Genomic DNA, 24,046 nt, shown 5'->3' on the forward strand with positions numbered 1-24,046 from the left:
TTCATGGTGCTTCAGTGCAGAGCATGGTAGAAATAAGAGAGAAGGTAAACCCACGCGCAGCCTCTCTGTTTCTCGTGACGTCACCTTCGACACCAAGTCACTGACCCTGCACCCTCCGAACAAGAAATCTTTGTCTCACCCTCTCAGTTGACAAGTTCTTAGTTGTATTTGTGTTGATTTTCTGTTTTCTTTGTTTTTGAAAGATTGGTTATTTTGGTATACACTGTTGTGTATGACATTTTCTGTGTAAATATTGTTGTTTATTTCGTACTGTGTATCTTGTGTAAATAGAATTCATCTGTACTTGCTACATTGACTTTGAAAACTTTAACAATGCCCTCTTGCGCTGTGTATGGCTGTATAGCGAACACACGAAATAGAAAAGTTGGAGAAGAGAATGTCAAATTCTATTCATTTCCAAAACAGGAGGGTTTACAGAAATTGTGGATATCTGCTTGCAAGAGGAAAGACAACATTAATCCGAAGAATGGTGAGTTGATTACTTTTACGTCTGTTAATTAAAATTTTTTTCCAAAGAAATGAGCACAGCATCATTTTTCATGTTCATTCTGGTGGTTAAGTTTGTCGTCTTCTAACCAAGGAATCCCGAGCTCGATTCACAGTTTGGAACCTGCTTTACATTGTAATTTCCATTCTTAGGACGTCGTCATCAACCGATTGAAGGCAATGACAAAGCGTCGCGGCCCCACCTTGTCCAAAAGCTTTTTTATCACAAACCTACCTCCATTATAAAATTTTTCTCTGTGATTAAACCTAAAATTTAAAGTTCATACAAATTATTTTACAAGTAATAGAGAGTTTATCTTGAGTGTACCGAAATTTGGTTTATAACTGAATTAATTTGCTGCTTACATAGAGATTCAAGTATACAATGTATATATAACAGGTGGAATATGAACCCGCTGCTCCTGCGATTCCAAAAGGAGGAGAAAAATAGGGGTGTAACTTTCTCAGCTACGGTTAACATATCTTGGAATCTCTTAATGTTAGAAACATGAAATTTGATGTATGGACTTCTCATTTAAAATAATTAGACCGATTTTTTCAGCGTTTTGTGATATTTGGCCTAGATGGAAAGAAAAAAGGAGTGCGAATGAGAAAGAGGTGGAAATTACAATTATTATAATATGATGTCCATATCTCGAAATCTCTGAAAGTTAGAACATGAAATTCGGTATTTCGATTTCTCATTTTAAATAATTAGGTATGTGTTTTAGCATGTTTTGATATTTTCCCTAGAAGGAAAGAAAAAAAAGGATGATACAATTGTTATAATTGAATGGCCATATCGAAAATCGTTAAGGCTAAAAACATGAAATTTGGTAGTTAGATTCATCATTTAAAATAATTAAAGACATATTTCAGAGTTCTCGATGCTTTCCTTACGATGGAAGAAAGAAAGGGGAAAGAGTCAGAGTTGCAATTGTTAAAATTAGATGGTCACATCTCGAAATTCCCTAAGGATAATGGTTTGAAAATTCGTGTTTTGACTTTTAATTTAAAATAATTAAAGATATATTTTAGTGTTTTTAATGTTCCCTTAGAAAAGAAAAGTGTAGGGGTTGTAATTGGTAAAATAAAATAGCCATATCTCGAAAATCCCTTTTGAGTAGAGACATGATAATTAAAGACGCATTTTAGTGTTTTTTTTATATTTCTCTTGAAAAAAGGGCAGAAAGAAAAAAGTTGGAGGTCGCAATTGTTGTAATAAGATACCCGTATCTGGAAGTTCCTTAGGATTAGAGATCTTAGGAACAGGGGCGTCATTTAGGGGGGCAGGAAAGGGCAATTGCCCGCCCCAAGAGTTTGAGGAATACGTATACTTTAATCGATTGTCTACTGATATACTAGTATAAAACGTTGAAGTCTTATGTCGGTGGTGAGGGGGGCAAGGTGGCTCAGTGGTAGAGCGTTCACCTCCGGTGCTTGGGGTCCCAGCTCGCGCCGTGTGGACTTTGTGGTGGACAAACACCGTATCCGTGGGTTTTCTCGGGGTTGTCCCGTTTCTTCCCACTTTCTTCATTCCACTATTTCACTCATCTCTCATCATCACCGTCTCCTTTAGCCTACCCGGCATAATCGTGGGACGTAAAACTTAAAGATTTCATTTCATTTCATTTCTTATGTCGGTGGTGCTCTTGTCCCCTCAAGCGAAGTCTGAAATGACGTCCCTGCTTAGGGATGCGAGGTCGTAAGCTGAGCAAATATGGGTATATGGGGCGAAGTCTCCAGGCAGCCAAAGGCTTGTTATACAATAAATATATATATATATATATACATGAGAGACTTTGCATGTTTCTGGGTATTGGTTTCTGAAGCTAAAATTTAATCACGTAACTGCAGTTCATATGTGATTCTTTTCTTCAATTCAGTAGTGGTTTATAAAAGGACATATTTGGAATGAAAATTTATACTTAAATTCATATTTTTTTGTTCTTTCGTGTCAACTTTATTTTCTGATGATAGAAGACAATATATTCGAATATTTTCATAGCTGAGGTTTGTTATTCATAATTTGTCTTAAGCACCCTCCTTTAATATGTTACATGTTTCACTTTTTTAAAAATAGTATTATTTACGTAGATGAAGCAGGGAAAAGAAGGAAGTAAAGTTCGTCCTTTCCCATTTACATTTCAGCTGTCATTTGCTCCGTCCATTTTGATGAAGAGTCAAAATACAAAAGTATGCAGGAAAAATTGCTTAATTATTCTCCTGTTAAAAGTAGAAAATTGAAGAGAGATGATGTTCCTACTTTAAATCTTCCACGTAGTATTAGCAGTGATGGAGACCAGAGGAGTGACAGAAATATACGACTGAAGAAAAGGGAGAATCGTAAAATGGTTCATAATATCTTGAAGGAGAAAGACCCATCTCCTTGCACATCGGCTGATGTATCAGAAAAAAATGAGCATCTGGATTGTAGAATGCCGACAGATATAGAAAAGCTACAGAACAGAATCAAAGATTTAGAAAAAGAGAGAGATAATTTGCTCATAACAAACAGGGAAATTCACAAAGAAAAGTTAACAATGAAAGAAGAGCTACATTCACTGAGGAATACTGTGCGCAAGGAAATCGATTCCAAAGTAATGAATATATTGTCGAAGTATTTTACACCAGGGCAAGTACAATGCATTCTAAAGAAAGATAAACGAATTCTTTGGAGCACAGAGGACATTGCTCGGGCAATTTCTTTGAAATATGTTAGTCCTAAAGCATATCGCTACTTACGCAATGTTCTTAAATACCCCCTACCATCGGTATCGACTTTAAGGAGGTGGGTAGCTAAATTGGATATTAATATGGCACTATTGCGTCAAGTTCTTGCACTAATGAAGGCAAAGGGAGAAACGATGACAGAATTAGAAAAGTTGACTGTCATATCGTTTGACGAGATGAAAATAAGTGGACTTGTTTCTTTTGACAAAAAACATGAAGAAGCAATGGGTCCACATCAATTCGTGCAAGTAATAATGGCTAGAGGATTGTGTGGGAAGTGAATGCAACCAATTTACTTTGATTTTGACAAGCCAATGACTAAGTCGACGTTGAAATCAGTGATAGAAGCACTTGAAAACAGTGGCTATAAAGTAGTTGCCCAAGTGAGTGATTTAGGATGCACAAACCGTTCTTTATGGAAAGAACTGGGGATAACTAACGAGAACACAACGTACAAAAACCCGTATGATGAATCACGAGAAATATTTGTTTTCGCAGATGCACCCCACTTGCTAAAACTAGTAAGAAACCATTTTGTAGATAAGGGATTTTCTCTTGCAGATAAGGAAATTAGCAAAAAATTTGTGGTGAGGTTAATTAACTTATCACAAGAACTAAAGATCGCATACAATATTAGCGATAAACACCTACAGGTTGCAAATTTTAAAAGGCAAAATGTGAAGCTTGCTGCACAATTGTTATCAAATACTGTAGCTAAAGCACTGATGTTTTGCAGAGATAATAAAATGTTACCGTATGATGTCACTCCGACTGCCGACTTTATACAGCTTGTGAACGACTGGTTCGACATTTTTAATTCATCTACACTGTATGAAAAAAATGGTGTACGAAATGCATTTACGATGAACGAAGCACAAATATCAAACTTAAATGATGTGAGTAGCTGTATGGAAGGCCTTAGAGTAAACGGAAATAAACAAAAACTGCCTTTTCAGATCGGATTTCAAGTAAATTGTAAATCTTTAATTTCTTTATTTAAATTTGTGAATGAAAAGTTTGGAGTAAAGTTCCTCTTGACAAGGAAATTAAATCAAGATTGCTTAGAAAACTTTTTTTCTTATATCAGAGGCATGGGTTCAAGTAATGACCATCCGGATTCTCTAGGGTTTAAGTACAGATTAAGAGGGTATATAATGGGAAAGCATTCTGCTGCTTTATTCACTCATGGTAAAAATGTCGAAGCCAGTGAAGAATCTTTTACGCAGCAGGAACCAGTAACATCTGCATTAACTGAAGGTGTATACTTGAAAAACTCCGAATTGCAAGAGGAATTATGTACAACATACAACTGTTGAAACATTTTTTGCCAGATGATGAAAACGAAAATGAAGATCAAATGTGTTCATTTAATACGCATGACCTTGAAGAACAAAGTCTTGAATTTATAGCTGGGCGAGTAGCTTTCAAATTTAAAATCAAGTATCCAGAGCTCTCTGTCAAAGAACCTCTTCAAGGACTGCAGTGTAACTGGACAAAATTTATTTCTAGAGGAGGACTGTCATTTCCATCAAAGGAACTTCTAGACACAATGAAAGTAGCCAATAAATGTTTTCTTGATTATCATGGAGAATTTATCCGCAAAGGAAAAGGCATCATTAAAAAACTAACAAGTATCATAAAAAATGAATTTGATAACAAGTGTGCATTGGAGGTTTTAACGTACTTTATCCGACTTAGAACATATATAAGGATCAATGAACTAAATAACCAACTGAAAAGCTCTTCCTCCAAAAGAACATTTTACAAAAAAATGAAGAAAGTGGCGAAGTGAGGGAATTAAAAGTTCAGTACAGACATTTGGATTGGCAAATGCAAGTGGATTAGGCCTACTGGGGATACCACTTAAGGAAAAAAAAAAAAAAAAAACGCGCTATGGACAATACCTCTAGGGTGGTGAGGAAACTTGTCTAAATAGACTTTTTATCTGCATTTTTAAAAAATAAAATATATTTCTAAGCCGGCATAAAATTCTAGTAATATAATAGGCATAAAATTCTAGTAATATAATAGACATCTAAATTAGAAATAGCAAATAAATATCTGAAAGTATGGAGAAAACTGTAATTTCACATCAGATTTCAAAGAGAGTATACGACAGCAAGCAGACGACAACGTGACTCCCGCCCGAGCGTGTGTCGAAGCTGACGTCAATGCGCGAGTAGAACGAAAACGCGTCCGCTGATGGGCTTACCTTGTCTTATTTCTACCATGAGTGCAGAGTTGGCGTGGATCAACGAAAACTTGACCCACGACCCACTGACCCACCACCCACCGCGATCCGCGACCCACTGACCCACGACTCACCATGACTCACTCTTACCCACGACCCACCATGACCCACTCTCATCCACCGTGGCCCACTTTAATCCACTGTGACCTACTCTGACTCATCAAATCCATCATCGACTCTGAACACGATCCACGGCCTCTTCTGTACAAAAGACTTGAAAAATCATTTTTCATAGTGTGGAGGTGCGCTATGTGAGAGCAACTCCATAAAGTATGCTCATAATTGTAATTTGTGTAATCACTAAAACACTACGTTAAATTTAAGTTACAAATATGCATAATTGCAATTATTATCAGTATTTATTCAAACTAGTTTACCTAAAGCAAAGAAGAGACTTACTAAAAATTAGGTACAAAGCTGAATAAAACAAACAAGCCATTAGTAATACAAGTATACATTTTCCATAACTCATAATTTTTCACCTTAAAACAAAACTGAAATCAGGTTTATTTCCTGTTGGTAACTTTTTCGTGGTAAATCATCCGCATTGGAATGATGTCCATCCTTGAGCCAAGAAAGAACTAGCTCGTCTACTTTGAGCTTGTCTAGCGGTGGGCCATTAACATTGATGAACAACAAGTTAGACAATATTTGAGCACTTAGTCTATTTGTAATATCAGTCATCTGTAAATTCATAAGGGGAAATCCCCGTTCGCACTCTGTCGTGGAAATTGATAATACTTCTACCCGATTTCTGCAACTCCTCATCGACAATCTGCTTGTTAGACTTAAGTCTGATAAAGATTTTTCTTGGTCAGTTTTGAAATACTCAGCAATAAGTATCATCTCTCTATCACCATACAACATATTTTCCATATCGGCCATGTCAGTTGGAAATGTCGACTCATGGAGAACAGAAACTTCATCTACCACGCCTTCGATAGGGAATCTTGTGAATAAATTATCAATTAAAGCCTGATAAACTGATGATTTCTTATTTGTTTATAAATTTAATTTTTGTAATTAAACATGAAGATTTGATGTCATAACCAAGTTCCCTCCCCCGTCTAGAAAGCGAAAGGGAACCAGGTTCCTGGAAAATGTTCTGAGGTGAATGGGAATTTCCCTCCTTCTTCCCATTCAATTACCACACTGATGTTTGTCATGTGTGAAATTACGAGGAATTTCAATTAAATTATCATAGTATAGTTATTTTCTTGTTGAATTATCGATACTTTTCAGTGGAAAAAAGGATGAAATTTGAAAGTTCCAAATCAAGGTAAGTAGACCAACGTAAAGGGAAAAAAGTGTAAAATTTTCCATATGCGTACAATCCAAACTTAAAATTTCCGTGTAATTAAGCTTACAGTACAAATTTTATGCCTATTTTTCTCACAACTTCATGGGTTGATTGTACTGTGCTGTAAGCGCTCCATATAATAAACTTCAGCAATTATTATAGTAGAAAGCAATGGATATATGAAGCCAAGTACTGTATTTTTTGTTTCTGATTTTTTTCTTAACATCTATTGTTTTCGATCATTTTTACTAACCAACTCACTACCAATTTTCCATAGATAGAAAGTGCCCCCCCCCCTCATAAAGGAGTGTTTAAAAAAATGCTAGGACACATTCTGTTTATTTTCAATAAAGAGTTAATACACTGAATTTCAGCTCCGTAAGTTGAACGGCTTGTAAGATACTCATTTTTTTTCCCGCAAAAATTCGGATCCTTATTACCTCCTTAGAATATTATGCATTATAATGAAAGCAATATAACATCCCAGTTTGGATTAAGGCCTAACTATATACCAAAAGTCATTTCATTTGACTTTACAATTTGACCATGATGATCAGGCGCACACAGTTACATTCAATTTTTTTATAAATAATTTATATATTACAGTGATTCAAAAATGTATTTTTTCCAGTAGTTAGCTGCTCTAAAAACTCACAGGTCTCGAAAGCCAAGTAGTAGTATAAGTCCTATTGCTATTATTACAATTAAAAATATCAATATCCAAAAGTGCCTGAAATTCTTTTTTTCACTTAGTTAGATATACTCACCTCAGGTAAGCAGACAGAAATAAATGGAAAAGGAAGGGAAATGAAGGTCTTGAAAGTGAAACGAAGACAAGTTTACCAGTCTTCAGAAGATACTGTCTACAATGCAGTGAGCAGAGTGGGTCCGTAGATCATACTGAGTCGGAGGGTCGCAGTGGGTCATGGTGGGTGGTGGGTCGCAGTGGGTCACGGTGAGTGTTGGGTCACAGTGGGTCATGGTGGGTGGTGGGTCGCAGTGGGTCACGGTGGGTGTTGGGTCACAGTGGGTCACATACTGTTGACCCACGACCCACTCACAAAACTTGACCCACTTGACCCACTGACCCACTCCATCTCTGAATGCGAGCGGAAGGCACTTGCACTAAGGCGCCATCTTAAGTCACGTGATTACCAGCGCAAACGTCATCGAGCATTGTGGCCAGAACAAAACTTTAAACTTCTTCCAAACCCAAAAATTTATACACTTAAACGTAACGGTTTCCAAGTTAGAGTTTTACGTTGCTGCAGGACTTTATGGACTCCCTGTATCTTGCAATATTGAATATCTGTACAGCCAAGCCCACGTAAAGAAATCTTTCGAGATATAGACTTTTTCTATTAAATAATATTTGTCCACGTACTCAAAAACGTACAATAGAAAGATGTGTCCCAAAAAATTTGCCATTAGAAAAGAAAGCAACGCAATTCAACACAGCAAAAACCAAAAATAAATAATTGTTTGTGACCTTACTAGCAAATCTTCGCGCGCCAAGCAGACGACAAGCTCTAAGTTCCTCGCTGGTGACGTCACTCGCTGGTGAAGAGAGCGTGAAAGTAGAGGTTCGGGACATGGGTTAAGGGCACCCCCTGGATGGAAGTATATAACATATAGCTGAGGAATGTGACATAAGTATATGCATGTGATATACGGAAAACTGTTAGATGTCAGACATCCTGCAACGACATGATGTAACATCTAAGGACAGTGCGTATGTAACATATGGATAGCGTATGCTAAGTACTGATTTCTGTAGTAAACATAAGGATTCCGTATATTAGTACAATATAACGCTGTCCAGATAACGGATTTTTCTCAGTGAGCTTAGCCCGTTTTTCTATTAACCTAGAACGACAGGGACACGAACAAAGAAACATCGAGGACAGTTAAAATTCCAAAGGCTTTTTCACCGGGAATCGAACCCGGGACCCCGTACACCAAAGGCGCATGTGATAGCCAATAGACCAGCGGGGAGAGCACGCACTCGACCACTGGGACGATTGACAACATTATCACTATGCACATGATGTGTTGAAAAACGGAATCGTTCCCAATTTCTGATTATAAGGACAGTTTTTTGTTTCCAATGAAAAATTTTCCATAGCAAATTCCTCAAGTTTCATACTCAAGCCGTTATAACCCCATCAGGATCCTGCCGCCTACAGTCGGACAATTTGTCCATGCCGACCAGATGCCGCGGTCGGATTGCCGGCGCTGGACACCGGCGTCTTTGCGCGCTATTTTCGACCGCGACGAATAGTATGGGGTACGGATTAACGTGAATCCGAATCACATGAGCTCCCGCCGGGAGTAGAACCCGGCTGTATTTCTTCTTTCTCAACTAATATCGATCGTTTTCAATTATTTTTACAAACTAACCTACTATCTATTTACCATATGTAGAAAATGCACCCTTCCCCATAAAGGAGAATGTTAAAAAATGCTAGGAAACATTCTGTTCATTTTCAATAAAGAGTTAATGTACTGTATTTCAGATCCGCAAGTTTAACGGCTTGTGAGATACTCAATTTTTTCGCAAATATTCGGATCCACAATATCCCTTAGGGTATTATTATAATGAACGCAATATGATAACATCACAGTTTGCATTAAGGCCTAACTATATACCTAAAGTCATTTTATTTGACTGCAATTTGGCCGTGATGATTAGGCACACATAGTTACATTCAATTTTTATATAATAATTTATATATTGCAGTGATTCAAAAATGTATTGTTTCCAGTAGTTAGCTCCTCTAAAACTCACAGGTTGTGTGTCTCGAAAGGCAAGTAGTAGTATACCTCCTATTGCTATTATTATAATTACAAATATCAATATCCAAAAGTGCATCAAGTTCTTTTTTACTTAGAGATACTCATTTCAGGTAAGTAAACAGAATCAAATGAAAAAGGAAATGGAGGCCTTGAAAGTAAAACGTAGACAAATTCACCAGTGCTCAAAAGCATGTTTTTAAATCACGCTCACCCTATTCATGGGAGATAAATACACAGTTCTTGTAAGTTAGAGTTATCCGTTTCTCGCCACGTAGCACAAATATAGCAAAAATGAAGTGTCTGTTACTGACGGTCTTCGTGGCCGAAAGTACTAGCGCAATAGGCTAGTAATTATGATTGTTTTTGGTGTGGGTTCAAACTCGGCCCAAGGAATTTTTTTAATTTTTATATTTTATTTTTAAAATTTTAAAACACTTTTTCCATTAAAATAAGATGAAAATAATACTTAAAAAAATGTTTACGTTACGTGTGCAGTTTTGCTATATGAATCCACAGTAGAAGTAGTATTAGTAGTAGCAGGAGGAGGAGCGGGTTAGAAGCTCCGCAGGGCTCGTTTTGTTCCACCTTGAATGCCGTGATATAAATCTAACCTCACTGCTTCTTCAATTTTCTTCAATTCCAACAAAATGACAATTTTCTTTTATTACTACAATAATACACAATGCATACACCAAAAGGTTTGGACAATCGCAAGCTGCAACCAATCAGAAATGTGTATTTAGTTTCTATGGCTAGGGTCGAGTGTAAAAAAAATATGCTGTTCAGATGTTGTCTACATTGCAGTGAGCGGAGTGTGTCGGTGGTTCAGAGTGGGTCATAGTGAGTGGTGAGTCACGGTGGGTGGTGGGTCGCAGTGCGTCATGGTGGATGATGGGTCGCAGTGGGTCACATTCTGTTGACCCACGACCCACTGACCCACTCAGAAAACTCGATCCATTTGACCCACTCCAACTCTGGATTTGACACCCCATAGAAAATGAAAGACCAAAAATTGCATGTTCACCATATTTTATTCTTTTACTTCAGGCAAGGGAAGAAGGCGCGAATAGTGTTTGTGATTTTTACTGTCCTCCATGTTTCTGTGTTTTTGTCCCTGTTCTTAAAGAGTTAGTGGGTGAAACTGTAAATGTTAGTAAAACGGGTCAAAATAGGAAACAAGGTACTAAGAAAGGATCGTTAAATTAGTTAACTTTTTAAAAAAATAACCCAGTGCCCTGAAACACCAGATTGCAATCAATATAAGTATCTGTCCAATTCCATGCCGTGAAAAAGTAGGGCCCGAGGCGAGAGTATACGGCAGCGCCTCCGTACATATGAGTTGTCAATTTAAAGTTGACTTCTCTGGACTATTCTTTCTGGACAATACTTTACTATTTTATCATGACTGAAATCAGAAAATTTCAGCATTATCACACTGGAATCATAAAAGTGTGTAATTACTGAATTCACTGCAGCTCCATTTCTTCCTTCTCCCAGGACAGTGATGTCTTAGAGAGTAGTAGCTTAAGCGTTAGTTCCATAATGTTGGGGACGATAGTTCGATTCCGGCTGGGGCAAATCAGGATATTTTTATAATCTACAATACTGATAGTTTTGATGTATACTAACATGAAAAATATTCAATTTCTCTGGGTCTAAGAGTTGAGGCGACTTCTTTTACAGGTGAAATGCCAACAACACAAAATTACGCCATCCCTTTCAACCTTGTAACTGTCTAGCAAGTAACGTGTTCGGACAAGAATTGATGAACACATAAGGGCTAAACGCGTCCTTACTGCTGTAGTATAGGCCAAAAATGAGTTCCAAGGAATTGTTCCTAGCTGTGCACAAATTGCAAATAGTGATCGAACTTACAACGCTAGTCACGGGAATGATCCTATTTAAGATGTCACCTCACCTGTCTACCTAGAAGAAGGGCGAAACAAAATGATGCATTACTGTTATCAGCTAACAAATATTTATATTCCATTTCTTGTTGTCATAAAATGATAATTCTATCTGTAAATCCATAAACGGAATAATATTATTGCGTTCATGTGTAAACCTAAGAAACATCTGACATACTGTATATCATTTCTGTTCCTATGAATACCTTCGACTATGTTACTTTTTCTTCCCTTCTGTGGTAATAATAATAATAATAATAATAATAATAATAATAATAATAATAATAATAATAATAACATAATTGCATTAACATAATTGCATAATTGCATAACAGGATTAACATAATTGCAATACCAATTACATAAACATTATCTTCCCATTCAGAAAACTTAATAATTGCCACGACGGGATTTGAGCCCAAATAGCTGCAATGGGAGTTTCCTCCTTCCACATTTTTTTTAGACAAATCGCCCCAACCGGCGTATTGTTCGCCACTGGTACCTCATGTCCTTTCGACGTATTCCAAACACTACAGGGACAGAAATACTGAGGACAGTTAAAATTCCGACCTTGCTCTTCAGAGGAATTCGAACCCCTAGTGGATTGCGGATCATGATCAGAAACCGAAAGTCCGAGATCACTCGGCTAGCGCCAGCGGCTCAATTTACCACAAATTCCTCATATGAATATAAGAAAATAAATTAGTAGTTATGGAACATAAATATAGAACTGTCTGTTTTTACTCGTGTTGACACAATTCAAAGAATGTGAAAATAATTGCTGTCGTCTTTTCTTCTTTGGAAATTAGAAGTTATGGTAAAGACGAAATGTAATGTAAATCGGGACCAATGACCAGCGCCGTAACTTTTATACTCTTCTTGGGGGGGGGAAGCATTAATAAGCTTATTTGGGCCCTAGAAAAAGTTGCTTTTCTAATTCTTGGGCCCCCTCTTTTCAAATCTCTCTTCTAATTCTTGGGCCCCCTCTTTCCAACTCTCTCTTAATCTTTATGCTCCCCCGGAGCCTGTGGGCCCTCTCGCACGGCAAGGTCTGCGGTTCCGTTAGTTACTCCCTGGGCCCATTCCATACATGACAAAATTATTAGGGGACAATATTGATAGATCTCAAAGTCATACGAATAAATATTATTTCTAGAGCCCCTAAGAGTAGACATTTTTTATTGAAGTGGGTCCACGACTCATTTTTGTTCTATTTAACGTTTGTGTGCTGTTTTGTTTATGTAATGTAGCGACCCTGTTTGATGCTTCATTTCTAATTCCATGTTCGTATCGTATATGGAGTAAGAAAATTTTGTCTCAAAATGGGCTCCCTCCTGCCCCCACAAGTTATGGCTCTGCCAATGGCGTAGCCTCAACTTGAAGAACGTTTCGTGATATTTTCCTCATTGAGGAACGTCTATATAACTTGTTTTTTAGTTAAACAAGGAAATCTCGAGTAAGTCATTAAGACACTCACATTAGTTGCTTATATTTTCTTATTTATATTTTTATTTATATTTTGTTTATATTTGTGTGTTTTTGTTATATTTGAGTATCTTGTTTATATTTTTTCATGAAACGATTTTAAGTAGGTATTAGTTTGGATGGAAGACTAAGTGGTGCGGTAGGTGAGCGGTTAGCGCATTGAACTTCTATTTGGTAGGACCCGTGTTCGAATCCCGACCAGGCTGAAACTTTTTCAAGTGTTCCTGTTTCAATTTCAATTTCAATGCATACTCAGTGTAACAAGCAAGATCTCTTTCCTAGAAAGAGAAAGATGTAGGAATAAGGAGAATTGGAGAAGGTCTGTCAATGGAGACAGTGATTTACTAACTTATTTCCAGCAGTTGTTCTAGCTTTGATATTTTCGTCTAGTTTCAAGCATTTTCTGATTCATGTGTGATCAGTGTTTTTATTTCTTTGAATTACAGTATATAATGAAACAATACATTACATACACAGCAATATTGAGATTAACATATGATGTTCATTGGACAACACGCTTTGAACCAGAGAGATTGATCTCAGAATGGAGTAATGTTTCGTGCTTCATCTACTCTATTTTACTTGCATACAGACTTGACTCAGTGCTACCAACTGCTGTCAGTGCCGAGAAGAGTTACGTGTAAGTTGGGTTGCATCTATCTAGGCGTTCTCACAACTGTAAATTACCTGGACCCCAAGTATTGGAATTAGAGCACTTAGGGGGTGGAGATACTTTTGTAAGTGGCTGTACCCCTCTATTCCCTAAGGATGCGCCCTTTGATTAAAGCGACTTGAGGTAGGTACTGATAATATTCCAGAATTCATTTCAAATTTGGACAAATACCTTATGCATAGGTTTTCTCGTGGTTCTCCCATTTCCTCCCACTTTCTCTATTCCACTTCTCCTTTAGCATACACGGCATTCCCACGGTATGCGAAACTGGAAGATTTCATTTCTTTTATTTCATTTGAAATTCTTCAGCCGTTTTCCCGTGACATGTTCACAAACAACAGACAACGTGACAATCAACTGTCCCTTACAAGTATGCAACCACAAGTACCACAGTGCGAGTTTGGCTGCATACTCCTATGCTTAAAACTACTGTTTTTTTTGTTGTTTTTTAACTGGAATCTGATTTTGAAGCCTTGAGGAGTGCTAAGGGCGCCTTAACCTCACAGTATTCTTTTCCGTAATGTAAGCCATATGTGTACCGAGTCCGGTTGAAATTGTTCCTGACGTTTCCTGGTGGAACATACATACATACCTTTTATATCTATATAAAAGTAATAGAACTGGATATATTCTATTAGATTAGATTTATATCATATATTTATGTTTTCATTTATTGTTTCAAGAGGGCTATAGAACAAGTGGGGCTTTTGTCCCAGTTCCCATGGCATAGAAGAATCCTGTATCATGGGAGGAACGAGTTAGGTGGATCAGGAAAAATAAATGGTTTTCAACTTCTAATTCATTCTTGGGATTCAAAATGTTTACAGATCAGTGACGTCGTTAGGGAGAGCCTATAGAGGTAACGAGCGACACCGATCTCCTCCTAAAACTCTCATGTGCCCCAAATTGATTTTGATTTATTCATTTATCATTCGTTCTCTTAAGTATAGCCTGTTAATTTTGGTGTTCTAAGTTTGTTTTGAGTGATTGAGATGGTACCACTTGTAACTTTAATTTGCATCTACAATTCATTACAGCTTGGAGAAGTTTTGGTGGGATTTATCCTCCGAAGCCCACCCATAAACTCGACTGTGGGTGTAAGCCTATTTATCTGAAAGTTAGTTATTGTACTCGTACCTTCAACAACTAATTAGGGTTTTTACCACCCAAAACTTGGACACGCCCACTTCCCAAAACAAAGTTAGGAAATCTGTTTTCATATGGGCCTATTATCATCCACCCAGGATATTGGCTATATTCAGAGACGAACGGAAAGAGTGAATCATTTGGATACGGACCTTCTTGAAACTTCCGATTTAAAACACAAATACAATAAAGTATATGGATTTGAATGGTGTACTCTCCCTCATAACATATGCGAAGACCCTTGAACACAATCCAAAAATAAATCCCCACCGTTTCTGCCTATATCTCTTAAAATATGAAGTAAATCCAGTGGCATATGTAGGATCTTTGCTTCTGGGCGGCCGGTTAATGTCTGTGGAAATACAATCCATTATATTTTCTTTTTTTATATGTAGCAAAAACAAATTTTGCTGGTGTTTCTGAGACGGAGGCTGATGACTTAAAGCTCCCCTAAATACACCAGTACCTCCTTACTACTGCAAGCTTTGTTTTATGAGTTTAAAAACTGTAGACATGGCATTTCGTTTCTATGTTGCAACTTCTGAAATTGTATCTTCTAAGCAGTCGGTGTGCAACGTTAATAAAATTAGGTATATTTTTCCTGAACCATTGCGTACTCATTTATTATTCTTTTAAACGGTAATCTAACTTAATTAAATTTAACAGGAAGCTCTCTAAATTGACTAGAGAATTCAAACCATAATCATCACTTGATTTAAATTGAGCTCCCGCGTTGTGAAGACAGAGAGTGAAAACAGCAGGAATGATGATGGTATTTAAAACACGTTTTCTTCAATACAACCCCAGTAATGAGCTTAAAAAGACTTTGAAGTTCCAGAAAGTAGATCTTACAGTAGGTTATCAAAGTTTATATGGTATGCTGTTGTTTGGAAAAATAAGCCTTTAAGAATTAGAAAAAGAAGAGTTTCATATTTTATAAAAAGTATTTGTAACATGAACAGCTTCGAGATTAGAGGACTTAAATGTGTTTAATTTAATAAAGATCACATACAAAGTAGTATGCACTGTGGAGAGTAAATGTAATGAACTAAAGAATATCTTCTGAGAATATTATGGAAAAGTTTATTAAAAGCAGATATTTTTCTCGTCAAGCTAAGTCTTGTGATGAAGGAAAAAACGTTTGTGAAGTGGAACGTGAAAAGGCATATAATGTAGCCGAAACAAATTATCTTCTAGCTATTGAAAGCGTTCTAATGATGAGAGTACAAGTACAGGTGGTAATGTAAATTAAAAGGCAAACGATTCTCAAACAGACTTGTCCTCCTATTACTGAAGTGATTTGTTTCAAGCATCTCAATCAACCTGAATTAAGAGATACCTCAGTACTACATTTAGGAAAAGAAAACGTTTTCTAGAGGATTTGATTCCAGCAGATGCCGTAGTTGGAATACAGCAGCCATATGTAAAGCCGGCCCTCGGGCCGCTTCCGGCCTACTGAGCCCTTTAATGAAGTCCTCCTGACTCGTTATTGAAAATTAATTTCTTACATAATCTCTTAAACTGAGCTGGAAGTTTTTCTTGGATAACTGATGTCCAGCTTGAAAATATTCTCCGCGCTGGAACATCCAATGTAGAGTGTACCACCGAACATTGGTAGACTGGTCAAGTGTTCCATTAAAATGGTAAATAAATAGATTTTTCTGCTTTTCTTCACTAAGTAAATAGTTTGGTTACCGTTATAACAGTTTTCATGTTCTTGTTATATTACTGTAAGACGAACGATTTTATAAATTGAATATGGTGATTCAATTTTTGTGAAAATGTTATACATTGTCTCGTACCGCCTTCGACGCCAGTAAATCCCCTGTGGCTGACCCGTCCCTGTTCCAATTTGCACATGTCTGGAATACATTAAACAAGGCTCTACTTTTGTTTTCTGTGCAGTTGGGGCAAATACTGAGTACCCAGCCCTCACATTTCGGAAGATCGAAATGAGAAACTAGAAGAAAGGTTGTAAAAAATTTCAAGAGCATGACAGAAGTCAAAACCACTTGAAGTTTATGGAGATGTAGACCAATTAAAAAGAAATATATGTTTTCCTAACTTCTTATGTTATTTGGGTTATTATTTGCTCGCAAGAAAAGTGATAGTGTTTATATCTCTTTTTTTCCTTGTTGTCGCTTTTCGCATCTGAACTATAAAAAAACGAATCTGGTTTTCGTCCCCCGTTTTCCGAAAATAAGTTTAAGTCTTTGTCTAACTGTATTTCCGATCTGCCTGATTTTAATGCAAGTTCGGTATTGTAAATTCAAGAGAGTAACCATAGCTCAGTTCGTTAAGTAATGTTTTAGCATTGGCAACGTTCCAGGTTTAAATCAGACGTTGGCTATCCTGACTGATGTTTACATAGGTCATACGAGGCATAAGTCTCGATAGTACCTTGAATAAGGACAGGACCAATACCTCTCCAAATCCTTTTCCCAACTTAGGCAATTAAAAATTATATTCCTTAAAGGAAATTATATAATAAACAATCCTGTACATCATGGTTTACTCGAGATATAATAATGCTCTTAAAGGAGGACAGCGTTATGCATCAATTGACCAAGCGCCAAAACATGGTTCTAAGATATTAAAGGAAACACAAACATGTTACCTGTGGGAGACCCGGGTTCGATTCCCGGAGGGAGCTCATGTGGTTCGGATTCCACGTTAATCAGTAGGTCCACATCTAATATAGCCACGCTGCTGAACTGGACGTTAAACTCAAACACAACACAACATCAACAAACATGTTACCATTACAATTCAGTGCTTGGTGCTCGGTCGAATAACTTTTCCTGAACGTTAAGCAAGTAGTAGGGTTTCAAACATTTTCTACATTATTTACATTGCCTCCTACTCGCTGATGTAAAAATCTCGAAAATCGAAAAATGGCGCTTGGTCAATTGATGCATAACACCGTCGAAAGGAGCAGCAATTTTATAGAAAAAAGTTCATACTACAGCTACAGTAAATTTGTTGAATTGAATCGTAGGAAATTGAAGAGTATGATCAATCAATCACACAAATCATTTGTACATAAAGTAGAAAATAATATCCAGTAAGACCAATAATAATTTCGAAATTTCAATAATAAGAAGAAAAGAAACAATAGGACCACACACAAATGATGCATGAAGATCAAATGATACATTCTAATAAGACAATGTAACGAAAAATCACATTCTTTTGATATTAGCTCAGCAAATGAAAACTAGTATAAAGAGTCAATCAAGTTAAAATCAAGTAATCTACGGGTTATTATAAGATTCCGACTTATACATTTAAAGGTTGCGCTGAACTAATTCGTATGATGCCTCCATGTTACTTACACAATCTCATATTAAAACCTCAAATTTATCCAGACATTTGTAAAATAAGTAAAGTAACACTGATATTTAAGTATGGTAACTTACCTATGTATATGTGGTAAATATATATATATATATATATATATATATATATATATATATATATATATATATATATATATATATATATATATATATATCGACCAACAGCTCTTATATCGGCACCTTCTAAAACATTTGAAGAATTCATATATAAGTGAATATTTAAACATGTGAAACTATCAGCATTTTTTTTTTTACCCAATTAGGAGTACAACATCAAAGCTAATGATCTTTACTAAATACTTACTCGATTCTTTTAATGAAGGTCGTTCGGTGGACACTCTTTATACATACTTTTAAAGAGCGTTTGATAAAATAAATTATTCACTTTTACTTCAGAAATGATCAAATATGTGGTTTATCCTTTCATTTACTAAGGCTAATATCTTCGTACCTGAATAACCATAAATAATTTGTCTCATATGAACAAGAAAAATCATTTACTTTTCAAGGAAATCCTGCGTACCTCACGGTTCTAATTTAGGACCATTATTTTTTTTATTGTTATTTAGAAATGATTTGCCACGTGTTGCTAAATTTTCAGTGTCTTTTGTTTTCTGACGATGTTAAGCTATACAAGAAAATAACGAATTATACTAATTGTTTAGAGTTACAGGATGATTTAAATAAATGTCATGAATGGTCTTTAAGAAATAAGCTACACTTTGTAACGACCTGATTTCGTTACAGTTGGTTTTCGTTTATTTTATTTTGCTTGATTATTTCCTGATCAGTTAAATGGTGTTATAATTTTCCAACGTTAAATAATTAATTTTCATATTTCTAGTATGCTGTTATTTTCTCTATCTGTACCACATAATAAGAATTGGACTCTATAGACTATGAATTTAATGCCAATTTTGTTCTTCTTTTAACTATGATTTGTATAATAAGTGTACTCAATTATCATCAAATAATAAGATTTCCTAAAATATTTTGTTTCGGTATAATTACCGTTGTCTATTTTGATTATTTAAAACACATAACATTGGAAAATAATAATTAATTGTGCTTAGATCATTATTTCTTTAAAATATCTTGGAACTAAGGTTATTTTGTATTATTAGTTGTTGACATATCTAGTGCAATGATCAACTTCAGCTAAGTTCTTTGTTCCCATTCTCTTTGATGAGCTAGAAATTGTATATTCCTTTAGTAAATCATGTTCAACTGACCGTTCGAATACTAGATTAAAGTTATAGATATTCAAACTGATAAATTTTGTGCAACAGTAAACGGAAAAGTTTATATAATGGGTATGAATAGCATAATAAATGAACTGAGATTTTGAAATCTGTTTTTAAGGATTCAAATGCAAAAGAATGACATCAATTACTGTCAGTTGTTTCAACATCTCTCTTCTTGTACATAAAGTCTATCACTTCTATAACATTTCCTTATCTGTGTCTTCGATCCGATGCCTTGCCCTACTGCAACGTAGCTGCAGATGCGTAGCAGTGTGACAGGACCTCGAGGAACGAATAGTGACAACGTATCCGTTTAATGATAGATTGGCACACGACAACTTTAATATAAACATACTCTAGGCAACATATTCTTATTAATTTAGAATATACAATTAATAATACATTAATTGCCAGAACAGCTGGTATAAAACACTTAGGCATATTACTAAATAGTAAACTTAACTATAAAGCACATATAGAAAAATGCGTTAATGAATCATTCACGACTTTTTTTACTGATAAATACAAAAAAACTTACAAATTACAGAACTTTAATAACATTATTTAATATGCTTATTAGAAGTAAGCTGAAGTATAATTGTGTAGTGTGGAATCCATTTTACCAATATTATGCCATAAAATTGTAGACAGTTCAAAACAAGTTCTTATGACATCTGCACCAAAAAAAGTACAAAAAACCCTAATACAAATCCTATTCCTAATAAAAATCTTCTGTTTGTACATGCCTTTCAAGGTTGTGACTCCACGTCTCAGTTTTTCGGCGTGGGCAAAGGAAAAGGTCTGTAAATGATAATGAAAGAGACAGCTTTATGCAAATGGGCAGACGTTTTCAATGATCCATCTGCAACTACCAAAGATGTTGTAGCAGTAGGTGAGAAAGCAACAGTCACAATATACAACGGTTCAAAATCAGACACTGTTGATGTGCTCCGATTTAAACGGTTCAGCGAAAAAGTTGTAAGAAATATTTTTTTCAATTAAGCCGCAGTCCCTTCCACCAACATCAGCAGCAGCCAAGTTCCGTAGTATGAGAACTTACTACCAAACTCAAGTGTGAAGGGGAAATGAACGGCTGCTACCAACAGAATGGGGATGATCCATTGACGATGGACAACTACTTCCAAAACTAACAGATTTACCTCCTGCACCTAAGGATGTATTGGAAATAGTTCGTTGTAACTGTAAGACAGGCTGTCAATCAGGTCGTTCTTCTTGACAAAGCCATAATCTGGACTATTCACCTGCATGTGGAGAATGTCGGGGTTCAGCGTGCTCGAATACCCCACATGAGTCCGACATACCGGATGAGTTTGAAGATGAAAATGACGATGATTTCCAGTAATAATGAAAACATATTAAATAATAAACGTTTATCATTGATTGATGATGTTATAATCATACACTGCTATATATATTGGAACTGACCATTCATTTATTCCTGGTGTCTCGTTCTTGTTTGTTAATCTCATTGGCATCCAGTAGATTTGGTTGATTCTATACTGTACATTATATATATAGTTATGTGTGAAATTCTTAACTTGTTGACTTGATTTGAAACTTTCTACAGAAGATTGTTGTGAAAAATAAAATCATTACGATTTTTACTATATTTATCGCTACCTTTCATTACAGTGACACTCTCGCCACATAACCTGGTCTAGCTCGCTTAGTTTCTAAGACAACAAAACGATTTTAATATCAATGGAAAGAGCAGATTCTATTCTACAACTTTTATTACAGATGAGGCTTTACTGAATGTAACGAAAGTTTGGAGGGAACAGCCACCATATTTCAATATGACGGCGTCACTGCAGGACTTTACCAGTTTTTCTCACTTCTATGATCTATTGCCATCCATGTGACACAAGAACGAAGTTCCTATTTTAATTCTGTGAGAAGATGTAATGTGCCATTACAGTCAAGGTAATGAAATTTTTGTTTGGAGGGACCCAATACTTTCCGAACGTACCATGTACTGTAAATTTCTCAATACATAATTTTCGACCTATGTATTAAATTCATTTGTTCCTTACTCAAACCAAAATTAATGTGGGAGCTTCGGAATAATCCAGGAAGAATTATATTTTGGGGTATAATTTCTTTATTTGTATATTATTTCGTTGTAAACTCTCTATATGGGCATTTCAAACGGATGGTTATTGAAATTATATATCTCAATGCGCTACAAAAACATAGGTCAGCAATTGGACAGAAATTTCCGAAATTGTCCACCAATCTGATATTTGTCAGAATAATTTAGACCCCCTTCATCCTTCTGAGATGCCCATATCCTCCCAAAAATCCGGTTTTGTCCAGTTTCTACTATTTGCTATTCGTTTTATATTTTCCGCCGCCAAAATTCTTTGTTCTGATTGGAACAATTTCTGACGCCTTAGTATTATGGCGCGTCTTCCTGTTGTTCTACTTGGAAAAGGTTTCGAGTAACACCACGCTAGTTTTGCTCTGAAAACATTTTGAATTTTACAATGAGAAAGCAGTAGAAATCTGGTAAAATTAGTTTCATATAATGAATAAATAGTGAGGAAGCTCGTGAGAGTCTTAATTCAGTGAAATTTCAGCTAAAACAATCTCAAATCAGTTAAATATGAACTTCAGCTCAGCAGACGCCATGTTGGCAAACGTTGCTAATTTTGGGCAGGATTCATCGCAGTTTGTGATCTCTCCGAACTAAGTTTTGAAGATTAGTGCTTCCCTTTGAAATTTCCTTCACCCTTCAAAAGTTCAGATTAGGATTACGATTAGAGATGCAAGGGTTCGGAAAAAAAACGGCTTTTTTGGAAAAAACTCGGTTTTTTCTGCTTCGCTTTTTTGCTTGGGAAATTTTGGTCTTTTTTCAAAATTCTGCTTTAAATTGATAAAGCAGACTTTGTTTTGCTTCTCTATAACAGAAAAAGTTATTTAATTAGTGGTTGATGCCGATAATAATATAAAACCTCGAAAATAAACCATGAATTTCGAAAAGAAATTTTAAACAATTTTACTTCAACATTTTTACATTATGAATTCCAAAGGATTAACCAATGTATATAATAAAAAAAATTTAACCTCCTATATACAAAAGTAAGCAGGGTTGGCAAGAACCATGGTTGTTTCTAAAAATGCCAAAAACCCGTTTTTTGGCGGCAGTTTAAACCAGGCTTTTTTGGGGTTTAAACCAGGTTTTTTGATTTAGATATTTTGCTTTATGTATTTATATTACATATTCACAGAAATAAGTTTGTTTTGCCTTGGTGTTATTATGCAACAACGGGATTATGCTGGAAGAGGTCCCATAAGCTTAAAGAAGTCCGGTCAGTAAATTTCTTAAGTTGAGAAACTCCCGCCCTAGCCATCGGGAAAATCCCGTCATTATTTTAAATGTAAAACAATAACGGGAAAATCCTGTTATTGCTTTCCATGTAAAATTTAAAGGTCAACGTATTATAATCAGTACGCTAAAACTGAGGTATTAAATTACAAATTTAGTATGTAGATATCATTGAAAGTCCAATCCAAACTAATGTTGGAAGCTACGTAGGCAATCAATAAATTTTACCAATTTCAATCAATATATTTAAGCAACCTTAGCTTCTTTATAAAACAACAGGCATGCAGAAATATATAATTTGGTTTCGTTTCGTATGTTTAGGCTTAACATCCTTACGTAATACCGAGGTTATCAAGGAGAAGACTTTCGCTTAAAGTGACATCCGAACCGCTACTTGGTTTACACATGAGAGAAGGGTTGTGGTTCGACCGAGAATTGAACATGGGACACCTTGATTGAAAGGTGAAAAGGAAATAAGACTAATGCAGATGGTTTGACATGTGGAAACGTCACCATGAAGTTTACACGATTCGCATTTTTGTTGTTTTTATTTTTTTGGTTTAAACCAGTTATTAAGAAAAAAAAACAGCTGGTGTAAACGAGCCAACCATAAAAGTAAAAACTTCTTTTTAAAAACTATACAAATAACTAGCAAAATTGTCTGTAGTTTTTTTACTTCAAAATATTCCATACCCTCTTTTTGAAACAAAATAAAATTAAAATAAAACATAATAGAAATATATATGATACAATTAAAGGCTGCACATCTGGAACTTTTGGTTCTGTATATTCTTGAAATTCTACAGTTAAGTTTTTATAACCACCATCAAGGGCGCCCATCAGGGGGGCAAGGGGGCGCTCGTCCCCCTAGAGAAAAATGTACTTCAGAATATCGAAAATCCAATAGAATTTTTACATTAGTTACAGCAAAATTTGAAACTATTTTTGAAACGTTGCTTACACTTGCCCCCCCTTGGAAAACACAACATGGGCGCCCTTGACCCCCATCACGGTTTACCCAGTCCTCAAGTTTTCTGATTTTTTAACAAGAGGAATTCAACATATCATTACGGAACTTCCCTCCCCCCCCAAAAAAAAGGACTACGGAATATATTTAAGTTAAGCTAAATACAACTGCACAACAGACATGACTGAGTGGTTGGCTTTTGCGCTTCTATCGGGAAGTCCGGGATTCAACCCAGCATTCGACCATTCTGACAAAGCTTTCCTTCATTCCATCTGTGAATGTAGAAATAGTGCGTGTACTGGCCGACTAGGAGTGTAGGAGTTGGCCGA

At 36.0% G+C, this 24,046-nt stretch overlaps 1 long non-coding RNA gene across 1 annotated transcript; it reads left to right on the forward strand.

Moving 5' to 3' along the window:
• The first annotated feature begins 213 nt into the window (after positions 1–213).
• LOC145672810 (uncharacterized) lies at positions 214–21,421 on the forward strand. Its single transcript, XR_014128672.1, has 2 exons — positions 214–490; positions 21,163–21,421. It is a non-coding gene; the product is annotated as an uncharacterized LOC145672810 (long non-coding RNA).
• The last annotated feature ends 2,625 nt before the right edge of the window (positions 21,422–24,046 follow it).

This window comes from Thermobia domestica, chromosome 16 (assembly GCF_964235325.1).
Source record: "Thermobia domestica chromosome 16, izTheDome1.hap1.1, whole genome shotgun sequence".
Lineage (NCBI taxonomy): Eukaryota > Metazoa > Arthropoda > Insecta > Zygentoma > Lepismatidae > Thermobia > Thermobia domestica.